This window comes from Melospiza melodia, chromosome 5 (genome assembly GCF_035770615.1).
Source record: "Melospiza melodia melodia isolate bMelMel2 chromosome 5, bMelMel2.pri, whole genome shotgun sequence".
In the NCBI taxonomy this organism is placed as follows: domain Eukaryota; kingdom Metazoa; phylum Chordata; class Aves; order Passeriformes; family Passerellidae; genus Melospiza; species Melospiza melodia.
The window spans coordinates 22,530,732-22,544,124 of record NC_086198.1 but is presented as its reverse complement, the minus strand read 5'-3'; the positions used below and the strand labels follow the sequence as shown (position 1 = coordinate 22,544,124).

At 40.8% G+C, this 13,393-nt stretch overlaps 1 protein-coding gene across 2 annotated transcripts in view; it reads right to left on the bottom strand.

Annotated features, from left to right (window-relative positions):
* The window catches only part of UNC5C (unc-5 netrin receptor C), a 242,832-nt gene that overhangs the window by 94,059 nt on the left and 135,380 nt on the right, over positions 1-13,393 (bottom strand). The gene's annotated exons all lie outside the window — the stretch shown is intronic.

Sequence of the window (13,393 nt, the reverse complement as noted above, 5' to 3'; positions counted from 1 at the left end):
AAGAACATATGCACTGAGCGGCTACATATCCGTCAGAAGGTTGCTGGGCAAAAGTCTCCCTCTCAAACACAGGAACATCAAAGAAAAGCCAAACACATCCTTTCCTGTCCGTCTGTACTCCTAGGCAAAAAAAAAAGAACTTTCACAGCAGCACAGGAATCAATACTTGATCCATGGTGAGCCAAAGGCACAACCTGAAGCCCTTCAAAAAACCCAGACAATGGGCATCTCAGACACTGAAAATTCTGGATTATTGGCTCAACTAAAGAGCACAGGAAGGAGGTTTCTGATATTTGGACTCAGTCTGACTATACAGACCATCCTAAATAAAGAAGCCATACCTAGAACAGTAATTGTGCTTGTTAAGCCACCATACTCTGGCTAGCCTTTCTCAGGAAGCTGTGAGGAGCTGAAGGGGAGAAGGAGACACCATGCTTTCCCCTTTAACAGCACTGCACAGTCTGCCATTACACTGGGGGGGCTATGAAGGGTGGGAGCTGCAGCTCAAGAGCAGGGAGGTTTCACAGTCAAAGAAAGAAGCCAACTGAGTGGCTGCTGGTGCTCCCACCAGGCAGCCCTATGTGGGGTGGAGCCCTCTCCTCTTGTGCACTTCTCTCTGTGCTCCTATTTTATGTGAATGCTGCATGTCCAAATATAGAGCCAAGGGCAGAGGAAGATGAAAGGATAAATGGTTATCACTCAGCCACAGACCATGTGGACACTGTGCAACCTCGTTGCCTACAGCAACCAGCATGTTCTCCATCTCCCCTGCTCTGATAGTGCCTTCTCCTTCTCTCAGTCCAAAGCTTGGAGTACATCCAGCCTGGCTCACCCTGGCAAACTGCACTGCTGGTAATCAACAGCTAATTCCACAGGAGTCAAATATGATTTGCATCAGAGTAAGGAAAAGGAGAATCACATCTAGATGAGGAAAACACTGTACCACCTTTATAAAGAGTTTTGCAAGTTACATCTTACTATTGGGGAAAAAGGCACCTTCCCCCAGTTTGTTTAATTCATAATTATGATTAGAGTTTCTGCTTCTCTTGAAACTTTAACATCAACCAGATGAGAAGAACATTGAAAACAGAACTGTCAGTGCTCTGTAACAGAGGGATTTTTTTTATACATCCCACTGCTAATTCAAGACAATACCTGCAGGTATATATGTAGACATGACATTTAAAGTTCCGTATCCAGAACATTACCATTGCCCTGAGACAAACTGTCAGACTACCAGCTGCTGCCTAAACATGCAAGAGATGGTGGAGGTACTCATTAGCATTGGACTCAGCCTAGGAAAATGCCAAAAGATGGTATGGTTTCATGCAAGGCAATTGAAAATACTTTCTGTTCTCATATGAAGAGCACCAAGCTGTTCTTTGAGCAACAAAGTTTATGAGACTTGTTGTCAGTGTAGGAAACTTAATGCAGTAGGAAACTTAATGCAGTAATCTGCAAGCTCTACTTTCTATGAGTCTGCCCAACCATGTAAATAGATGAAAAAGGCTGGAGGCAAATCATCAGGGGCTGAGGCTGGCTTATGATCACTGAGAACATGAAATGTAAAGTGAAGAGGCAAAGGCCCTGTTTCTTTACTGCCCTGCCCTGAGTACCAGCAGTCACATCTCTCTTTGAAAAATATTAATTACTTCTGATGGAAACTTGTTGTGCTTTTACAGAGCTACTGGATAAGGTTGGCTCAGTTACTGTGCCATGACTCTCAACAGTACAGCACTTGAAAATAAAATGCTTGACAAACAGCAGATGATATCAGTGACATTTCAAGGTGATTACCTTGTGGAAGTTTCTGCCCTCTTTCCACTTCCAGAGTTGTCAAGCATTGGAACAGGCTGCTCAGGGAAGTGGTTGAGTCACCATCCCTGGAGATATTTAAAAGATGTATAGATGTGGCACTTATTGACACGGCCTAGTGGTGGATTTGGCAGTGCTGGGTTAATAGTTACTGTCTGATCTTAGAAGTCTTTCTGACTTAAACTATTCCATGAATGTCTGATTTGTTTAAAACTAATAAAATATTCATGCTTGTGGAAAAAAAAGTGGGTTACAGACTATCTCTAAAACTTTATGTCCTTGCTCTGTCATGTAACAAACTCACAGAGAAGCATGCAAGTGTTACTTTGCCAAACACTCACATCATATTGTAACAGTGAGCTAGAGGCATTTAATTGGAAAATTAACACAGCTCCTGTTGGATATGGTAGTGCTGCTGGAGTTCAAGCCTATTAGTGCTAGTTGTGACTTTGATACAGATGCAGCGTACGAACAGCAGAGAAAGTTCAGTGCCAGCCCATAAGGTTTTGTGTCCTACCTCTTAAGCATTTTTCATTTTGGATTCTAGATTGTGATGGGTGTGTGTGATGGCATGAGATCCCCTCCTAACCACCTGAAAAGCAAAGTCTAATTTGAGACACTTCTGCCCTAGCTGCCATTAGTGGTCATAATGGTTGACACAAGGTCAAAAATTATGAAACCTCCGAGGAGCATCATTTCCTCTTCAGTGTTAGGCTTCACTTCCCTTTGACACATTAGTCCTGAAGCAGCTCCAGGCTCTTGACCCCTTCTTTAACCCTGATAACTAATTAAAGATGGACAAGGCTTAGGCTAAAATACTTTTTGTTAAACCTATTCATTCTCAAGTCCCCTTCAGGCATTCTTTGTCACACAGGACAGAGCCTGCCATATTTACATGAACATGAAAGACGGTGCCTGTCACAATAACACAAAAAAATCTCCTTTTACAAGACCTGACAACCTTTGTGGTTAGATGGTAGAATGCATTTTACAGCACATAAAATATATTCTCAACACATACTGGAAACAAGTTTCCTGGGTATAGTCCAAAGCATACAATTCAGGAAAAATCCAAGGATAATTAACTCTGAACACATTTTTAGAATTGGAAGTTTGGACTCAGGTTCTTTATCTGACTGCTACATCAACAGTCTGAACATGGTGCCCCCAACATGATAAATGAAAAATTTTTCATTTTCCCAAGTGAAAAATTGATCCCACCTTTTCTCATGCTCTTAAAGCTCTATCATGTAGTGGAAACAAAGACAGAGCTCAGGCCAGAGTCATCAGCTGCAGACAAATGGATTTTAAGGCCAGTGGTAAATCACATTACACAGCATAAGTTTGTTTAATAGGGGAAAGCATACTGCTACCTTGAGTGGGGATCTGTAACTGAATGTGGCACTTTACAAATACTTTCTCTGCTTTTTATTTTGTTTCATATTAATAATTAAGTTTGCTTCTTGCATCAGTGTGTTGGGGTTAAAATGTCAACCTTTTTTTTCTAGCAAGAATGATAATTTTTACCCTTACTTTTCCGATTATTAAAATTACAACAGAGCTTTTCTCCCTGTTTGGTAACACTTTCAATGAAAGCATTTTTGTCTCATCAAAAAGTGATGATCCAACATCTCCTGATTAATAAAACTGAGATCTAATGGGATGTCATGGGTCCTAATTTCATGAGCTATCTGAAGTGTATAGTTAATCTAGAAATCAGTGTCACTGCATCTCAGAAAAACACTGGACACTTAAATATACCTAAAATAATAGCTCAGTTGCATGGCCACCTGGTAAAGGCATTGAACTGAGACCCAGGGGATTTATATTCTTCTGTAACCCTGGGGAAATCTAATCTGCCAGGTTCAGGGTCCCATCTGCAAAATGGATGTAGGATCCCAATAGGACTCTTTGTTCACTATCTTCAAACTGAGCAAATAGCTCTGTACTCAGATGCTTCCTTCAAAACTTCTCCCAAATGCATGCCAGTATCATTTGCTAAACAGCCAGCAGTTACAGAAAGGATCCCAAACAAATGTATGTTTATAAAATGACTAGGGAACAAAATCTGTCTATGCTGGAGCTGATGTGAAGTTTGCCACTGTCTCCCTTTGCATCAGTTTAGCAGCCTGGCCTTGGGTGCTCTGAAGGGCTCTCTCCATGGGCTAGGGGAATACTGCTGTCCCCAGACAAACATTAATCCTCATGAATATCTACATAGTCACTACTTCTTTTCATGGTTCTTAATGAAATTATTATTTGCCTGGTGCTGGTTACCTAATTTCATCTACAGCAAATTTTTCAAGAACCATAAATTATTTTGTATGAGGCTGATTTATCCCAGCAGAAGTTCAAATTGAATTAGGAATCCATTAACTGAATTCTAAGCAGGAGCTTCTAGGGGGAAGGGGAAAGGAGGGAGGGGGGAACTTGGGAATCTGAACACCAGATGTGGAAAAAGGGAAAAATCCTTAAAAGAAGTAGAAAGAGAATAGAAAACATAAATATCTTCTTATTGAATTAAACACCTAGATATTTATAGAGCCAGATGGAAAAGCACAGATTATTGCCTAGGATCAGAAATATGACTCAGACATTTATTTATTTATTTTTACTAGCAATTGGTTTGGTAAGTAGATGAGATTTTGTAAGCAGATGAAAAACTCTGTTCCACTTAAATATTACAGTTTCCATCATGAAAATACCAACAGATTGTGTGTGCTATATATACTAATAAAGCTAATAATGAGCTGTTCAACCAAATCTTAACACAAAATAATCAAAGGCATTCCTCCCTCTGAGGGAAATGAAAGCAAAAAAAGGTTATTTGCTTTGGAAACATACAGGATGATTTAATCAGCTATCGACCTTCATTCAGAGCCTGCTTATTAGAGGAAACACATGAACAGTGTATCTCACTGAACACATATTTATTTCCAGGTGGACATATTCAGCAGACACAGCAAAGGAAGGATGATGGGAGGTGAATGCTGGAAGGTGATAGGCACTAACACCCACCCTTATCCTTTCCTAAAGCTGGAAACTGTGATGGACAAAGCCCACAGAGGGAAACTGCATTACAGTCCCTCTCATATGACTTAAAGAAGCACTCTGCATCCTCACAGTTCTTTCAGAAATTGGTTACAGACAAGAAATCTTCCCCGCAATGACTAATTTCATTCACATCCCTTAAGTCCTGCTGATTTCACAAACTCTCTAACAATTAAAAGCAATAAAAATCTTACCATTCAAAGTGAAGCCTGAGACTGCAGTCTCCTGGCTTTGGTTTACTTCCAACTCAACCTTTAGCTCAAGTGTCTGAAAACTATCACCCTTTCTAACATCAGGAGCACCTAGGACAGCTCAAACAGAAGTTGTTGACCTGCAAAGTGCTTGGTCACCCTTCCCAGCCACCACCCTAGCCTTTGCCTCCAAGTCTTTTCAAGCTCACTCCATGGACACAAACAAGAAAAATGAGGGGAAAAAAAAAAAGAAAAGGAAGTCCTCTGAATATTCAGTAATCAAAGTTATGACTGGAAATGATAGCTAAAGTAGAGAAATCCTCAGAAAATGCTGAGAACAGATACAGCACTGAAGTTCTGTGGAAAGACAGAGTGAACGTTCAGAGACCAGCAGCTGAAGTTTAACGCCTGAATCTCTGGACCACACACTGACTTGCATCCCCCCCTTACCTGTTTAGGTCCTTGTCTGCTACACCCATTTGTAATGTAAAGTTCCAACAGGAACTGCTAGCTTCTGATAACATGATGTCAACAGAAAATGCCACTAGAAGTGGGGCTTCAGATCCTGCAAAACAAAATCCTTGCTACCAAGTTACACTGCATTTCTCAACAGTGCTGTGAATTGGTTTGGATGAAATAAGAAGCACTCTGCAACTCACGCTGCAGGGCAGATAATAACAGTATTGTGTTTCAGCAGCTGAAAGGACACAGCAGAAACAGAGGGAAGGGCAGCTTGGAGTGCCTCTGGCTCAACAGCCTCTAGCAGCAGGGATAAGAAACATAGAGACATCCACCTCTGTCCTGCAGATGCCATAGGAGACAGCACTGCACAGCATGCAAGACAAGAGCATTTAGTCAAACTGGCCCTTAGATGTGCATTGCCTGCAGCAGGACACAGCAGCATTTATAGCTGTTGTTGTCTCCCTCGCGTCTAACGAAAGCAGCATCATTCAGTAATGGTGCAGATTATTCCAAGGAATTGCATTTGTCTGTATCTCAGTCTAGTCCAAAGACTGTAAATCTCTGAGGGCTCAACTCCCTCAGCACAAGTAAGAGTGCTGTCTGTGCTAGAGCCTTGGCCCTAACAAGAAGCAAATTGATTCCTTTGGTTTTGATTTTTAAAATACAGATCTGCACTCAAAAAGACAGAGCAGCAGTGTTAATGAATGAATCAAAAACATAAAGAATCACTGGAGAGGAATAACAGAAATGCAATTAAGTTGGAGGCTTTGCTGGGCATGTTTTGTGCTGCCGTATCATATTTATTTATTCAGCACTCCTCAGCAAGTCAGCTCAAAGCTAGGGAGCAATGAATCAGTACTCTAATCTCCCTCCCCATCATCCCCAGCCTTTGTGAGGAACCTGATATCCAGCCCCAGCTGAATCTGTCGAGTTCTAATCATAAACACCATCACTACAGAAACACAGACCTAAGCTATCTGACTGACTCGAGTACAAGACATATGTATTTCAATTCCACTTTAGTTTTCTCATTTCTTTCTTCATCCCTTCTCTTAGGTTTTCTGTCATGTCTTTTTTCCCCCCATTTTTATCTTCTTTCTTGCCTCTAGGCCCTCTTTTTTTCTTTCTTTCTTTTTTTTTTTTTTTTTAAATCCACATCCCTCCCACTCTTTTTTTCAAGTAAAGCAAACATGACTGGTCAGGAATCTCCGTATTTTGTTATAAATAGATAAAGATTAATGGCCAATAAGTGTAGATTGAATGACTGGGGACAAAACACCAAAACTAAATAGCTGTAAACTCAATACCTTTACCTTTAAACTCAGAATAATTAACAACAGATTTAATTTATCCACATTCAAGCAACAGTAATAACATCCTACCATAAAGGAAGTCGTGATCCTGCTTTATTTTGGTGTCTAACCAGAGATGACAGTTTAAAGTGGTTCTCCAGTTAGTTTAAACCGCTTTTTCTGCCCTTCATTTGGCAAAATTGGCTTGAATAGCACAAGTTCATTTTGTACTTAGGTAGCCTCATCCAGCAGGTTACTAATTTGTGACCAGGAAAATGCAGTAGTATTACATCAAACATATCTAAATATATAGCAGAAGGTCACATTCTGTGATTGCACTAGGCTTGGGGCAGCAGGGATAGAAAACATATAAAATTAATTGTTAGCCATAGTAAGTAGAGATTTTCACCCAAAAGGTAATTTGCAGTGGTTCCATTTCATTCTCCAAGCCACATTTCCTTTTAAGTGGCAAAATTACAGCACATAAGCAAATTAATATCTAAAATAAAACAGCAGCTGTGCATTTGGGTAGCAATTGTATGGAAGGAACCTCAGAAGCTCATTAGTAATACTTAAAGCAAGGGGTGTGTTTTGGTTGGCTTCCCACTGTACTCAGTGCTGATGCCAAAACACATTATAGTACAGCTGAAAACACATATTGTATGAGCGAGACTCTCAGCATTTTGCTCACTTACACACTCAGTTACACACACAGAGGTGAAAACAGGTAATGTCTGAGCAAGACTGCCAGCACTTTGCCTCAGGAATCTGGACTGTAGCTTTCTGTTAATGAAAGAAATCTCTATAAGCTGAGTTGCTTCTTTCCCAAGCCTACTTCTGCTGTAACTCCCCCTGGGAAACATGTAGTAAACTGTCATTCTCCCAACACTAAACAGAGCATAGCACTTCTCACCACTGTAAAATAACCTGAATTTGCCTCCCCCCTTCAAAAAATGCCCAACTGTTACATTAATCTCTGCCAATATGCTGAACTTAGAGAGCTCTGCACAATTTACTCACAGCAGAGCCTGGTTTCTAAATGACTCGTTCTCTTCCAGGATCCTCCTCCTCTTGCAGGACAGTTTATGCTCTGTCCAGGTGAGCAGAAACTCAAACAGATTGGAAGTCAACTAAGAAAAGACTCTTTTACACAAAAGCCAGGGAGTAAATGGGCCAAGGTACTGGGGACACACTCTAATGCCTCAGAGACAGCAAATTCCCAGTCTGTTTTTCCATCAAACATGTCAGCTTCTTTCAAGTTCTACGGATCTCCAGCACAGCACCTCTCAAACCTACAACCTGCAGGCTGGAAAAACAGATACCCTGTGCCCTCCCCAACACCTCTGTACTTGCCACAACCATCACCACTGCCTGGCCCTGGGGATGGCAGCACCTCCTGGCTCCATATTGCCACAGCCTCCACTCCCAGGAGGAAAACTGCCAGCCCCCAAGAACTTGCTTAATGCATGCAAAGGTGATCTTGGGTGCAGAAGGAGAAGGAACTAAGTAGCAGCAAGAGCAGAGAACAAGTTGCTGTACATGGCAGTTCATTTCTGGATAGCTGAGGAGATTAATGCCTTCACCTGCTGCTCATGCATTACTGTCCCCAGCCATACAGAGATGAAATGCTGTCATGTACAGCAGCTTGCCTTCACTGCTCAAGCAGAGAGAGCTTGTGCAGTGACTGCTCTCCTGAACCCCAAACACAGCAGAGAATGTTTAATTAAGAGTAGCATAAATATGAAGCATGCATTGTATTTAAATAATGTACTGTAAATACCTCATCCCTAAACAACTGGAGGAAAAGTGTGAAAACTGATGATGCCATCAACTATCTCAGCACAAATCACAGGAGTCAGCTATGAAATAAGTCTTTGCTTTGTTAAATGAGTACCATCAAAGAAAATTGTTCAAATCTTTCTTCCTATTTGTCCCACTTTCCCTGGTTATATTACTGCTCCTATCATTTGCCATTTGTAATATATTCTACAAACCTGAAAATAAGGTTTCGTCAGGTACTTAAAAAAAATATTTGTAGCATGAAGTAAATACTAAAGAAATTGCTAGTTATGTTACTTCAACCACAAAATGAGCACACCTGAGGAATTCTGCAAGTGCACAGAAAACCTGCTCACCTAGCAGAAAACATCTACTTCCTTGTCAGCAGTGGTCTCATGCATCTTGAAAACAATTTTTTTCTTTTTTTTTTTTTTTTTTTTTTTTTACAGCATGGAGACCCTGTCAGACTGGGAACTGATTGAATCAAGAGCCAAGTCTACCTTTCAGAAATCTCAGTGTAGTCTTCACTCTTCTAAATTAGCCCTAGTCATCATTTAGACAAACTTTTCTGGGTTGTCACATTGAGTAGAGATTTTTCTCATAGTCTGGGGAATTTAGCATCAATTATTCCTTGAAAGCAGTTAGTCTAGCATTACTAGACTGCTTTGAAAGAACAAAGCTTATGTCTGAAGCAAACTAACTCCTGGACTCTCTGCTGACGCCACAAAGCGAGACCAATCTAGATGCTGAGACTCATGCAATAGAATAGAGTTTATTAGAAAGCCAGCACGAGCACAAATTAAGGTTTCAACTCTCAGGTGTCATTCAATTTCATAATAAGTAATGTCGGACAAGAAATAAACCAAAAAATAAGCCATACTGCTGTCTGTGCCTCTTCCAAACAGGTAGTTGTTTTCCAGGTGGTTGTTTTCACCTACATTCTTCAGGTCAGAATACACCTCAGAGTGTAACTCTGAACTTAATAAACACCTGGCAACTAAGTTCATAAAACTACCTGAACATCTAGATCCTAGTGCATATACACTGGCTTCATCTGCTGATAAACTACTGCAGGATACACAAAATTTTGATTTGCACATCAGCATCATTACAGTTCCCAGTTCAGAAGGGCCAGTCCACCTGTTCCCGCAGCCAGAACAACTCACATTACAGCTGGCAGCTTAGACAGTCTGGGGAGGGTCTAAATATATACAGGCAGTATAGATTTATTCACACAGATATAGATAAAGTGATGCTTTTCTCTAGAAAAAAATAAATCTTGCACTAAAATGGGCATTCTTGAGCTTGTATTTGTAAGTCTTGCAGCTGCTTCCACTAATATCATGTGAAAACTATTGCCTTCATCAAACTTAGCATTGATCCCATTATTTGGTCCAATTTTCTCAAATTACTTACTTCTAGCCTTATTGTCTCATCAGCTATATTCACTCACTTCTCTGCTACAGGACTCCCTTGTCTTATTCCTGGGACGACTCAGGCTTCAACTGCTCAGATATATATAGCAGTAAGTCTTCTACACTCTGTAAATACCCCTGTTTAGGTACCTAGCAATCTTACTTGAGGTAGCACAGAAGGCAAAGCATTTTAATTCAGGAGCACCCATATGCATCTTGTTATGTTGTGGACCTAGTAAATAAAATCCTTGTCATATCTTGTGAGTTTTGCCATTTCTATGAACAGAATTTGCAGCATCTTCTGTTTCATCTAGAGGGAAAATGCAGGTGCAATCACATCTTGGGACCTTTGAAGGCACAAGCCAAGAGATTTTATGCTTTTTAGGCCACTCCATTCATATACTCCTTTGCATAAAAACTCTAAATACCACAACAGGGTAAATGTAAACTGAACAAGACATCAGATGGTTAATAGCTCTTCTGCCAAATCCATCTGCCTGAACTTGATCCTTGTTGGGAATAACACATCATTGTAATTATTTATTGTATAGAATTCCTCCCCATATTCAATTTTCTGACCATGATTCTCCACAGAAGAAGTAACCCAATTGAATTTTAAAAAAAAGAAAAGGAGAGAGAGGGAATTTGAAAGCTGGAGAAAATTAGCATGCAATAAGCCATTTCTTCCCGTCAATTTTCTCATCTCCTTTTATTAACAGATTTGTTTTTGAAGCAATTATACACGTGCAATCCATTTGTGGCATCTTTTTACTTGCCTCCTGACATAACCATTATTAGGGTTGTCACAACCGATAGGCTGACAGCTAGAGAGAGGCAGTTCTGCAGTGTCCTGGTACTGCCAGTCAATACCAGATGAATAATAACAGTGAGCCCCTATTATTTTTGTTTCCAGTGGCTGTGTTGATAATGGTTCCTGCAGAATTCTGACAGAAGCAGGGAACAGTGAGGATGGTCTTCCTGTGATCCCAGAATCACGTGCCAGCCATAGATGCTGCTGTTCCACACACCCTCACTGGCAGGTGCCCGCTGTGAGTGACGCTGGGCTCTCAGCACAGCCCATTAAAGCCTGACCAGTACTTGGTGTGCCCCAGAAGTGATTCAGGCAAATTCTCACATATGAATGGTGCTGCTGGTCCTGTTGCTCCAGAGCAAGCCGAGTACGCCCTGAGGTTTACAAAACTAAATGCAGCCCAGCTGCCTGGATGGATTTCTCCCCTGGTCAAGAGGAAAAATTGGTGAAGCTGTCTATTAATATGAAGAACTTGTGAGAGCGGGGCCAGGAGTGCCAGCACTATTTCTTCCATCATACATCACTATGGAACATTTGATTATCATTGCTGTAAAGCACACTGTGTGCTGACTGTATCAATTTTGTCAGGAAATTTGCAGGCACGCTGTATTACAGCTACCAACAGCTGTGTCCCATGCTGCAGTGACAACTCAATTCTCTGTGCAAGACAAGCCAGTCATGTGGGAGGCAAGACTTTGCACTGCATTGGCTTTCCTGTGCTCTCAACAGCCTAGGCAACAGAAGGCATGCTCCTGCTAGGTGTGGAAAAGAAGATTTACATTTCACATGGGAAGTAAGTCCAGCCCAATGCAACACAAACCCAGTGGCAAAGTCCTGAGGGGAAGGGAGCTGTGTGACAGATGTGTACACAGGGCTTAATAGGTCAATCCCAGATGTTCTAGAGACAACTTGAATAAGCATGGGCAAACCATTCAGTCTGTATGATTATAGCAATAATCTTTATTCTTTCCACCCTTATTTTACCCTTTAATATTTTCAAGTCCTGAAGGGACAAAGATGACTTTTCACTGGATTCATGCTGCATCTAGAACAAATCCACCCTAAACTTAAAGCCATGGCTACATATCTACAAGAGTCTTCCCAAAACCACTTTCAGACACAGATGCAACAAAGTATTTACAATTCTGGCAGGAAGACACTTGACCTTTCACTGATTATGACTTTGATCAAAGAACCATTTCTCTCTGAGACAATGCAAATAAACTGATTAATATATAGGTTTATTTTTAAATGAACCCTTCAAAAAATTTGGCCTGTGCATGTCAGACCATTATTATGTCTCGTAATTGAATAAAATGGATGCATTACGCTTCCCTTTGAGTTTAATCTGGGTCTACAACACAATTTGAATTGTACTTTCAGGCAGTGAGCCACTTTAATCTTTATGGTTTGGATAACACAAGTGATGAAGAAGCGACAGGTTTCCCTTCAGTACATTTTGTGCCAGTCCACCTGGGATCCTGGATATTTAGCTTCCATTGCAATCTGCAGTACTGGATCTTCAAAAGTATTCCTACCAGTGGTACCCAAGATAAATACAAACTGTGGCGTGTCTAGATACTAGCCAGAAATAGCCAGAGACTCACTGAAATAGCACACAGAAGCTGGGCACATGGGAAGGGGAAAACCTTTTAGCATTTTTCCAATGATTCTTTTTTAACTTTGAGCTTTTTTTTTCTCAGCATGAGCTCATGATTGTACCATAGAGAATTTAATGTAGCATTGCCATATTACCAGATAGCCATAACTGCTCTGAAAGGGACAAAACTAATAATTTACTCACTGTTAGGTGGTGATTTTGAGAGTATTCATCCCCCTTTATTTACAACAAAACTAAGACTACAGATAGTTTCTGAAAAAGACAAGTTTCCTTTTTTGAAACAAAGAAGGCAATGGTCATGTAGAGGAAGGGCACCCTAGCACAGCTCTGTCACTGCTCTCTTGATACCAAGGGAGGATGTCACAAGTCTGGAAAAAAGAAGAGCAGGCATTTTCCACTGTGAGGTGGGGGCTTGTGGCAGAAGAAGGGGAAACCACAGAGAGAAGGAGCACAGGTGTACATTGGAACCTGTTTCCAGGGGAAGTCTAGAGGCATGAGAATGCAACATAATCACAGAGCCACAGAAGAGAAAAATCTAGAACTGCCCTTCAAGATCAACTAAATTTATTCCAGGACCAGGAAGGTTAAATGTTCCACTTGTAATGATAGGGTTGTTAACCAAACATTGTGAGTATTAGGCTTGTCTGGATAGTGAGCACTTCCCTACCTTGACAAGCACAGATGACTGAACTGAAATCTACATACTCTGCATTTATAAACCTTGATTAGGGATAATTGTACTGGTTTTCAAGCCAAATGAGAGACAGCTACACGTGCCATTGCCGTTGTGCAATTTTAAAACATCCTTTTCCTCCTGCAAGTGGTACTTCATGAAAAATAATACAAGTCCTATTCCAAAATATTTTTACACAATATGGAGCATCCTTACTGACTTCCTCTGGTGTTCTGAAAGGGTTTGTCTCCTACTTCTCCAGCAGCAAAAGGCCAACATCCCA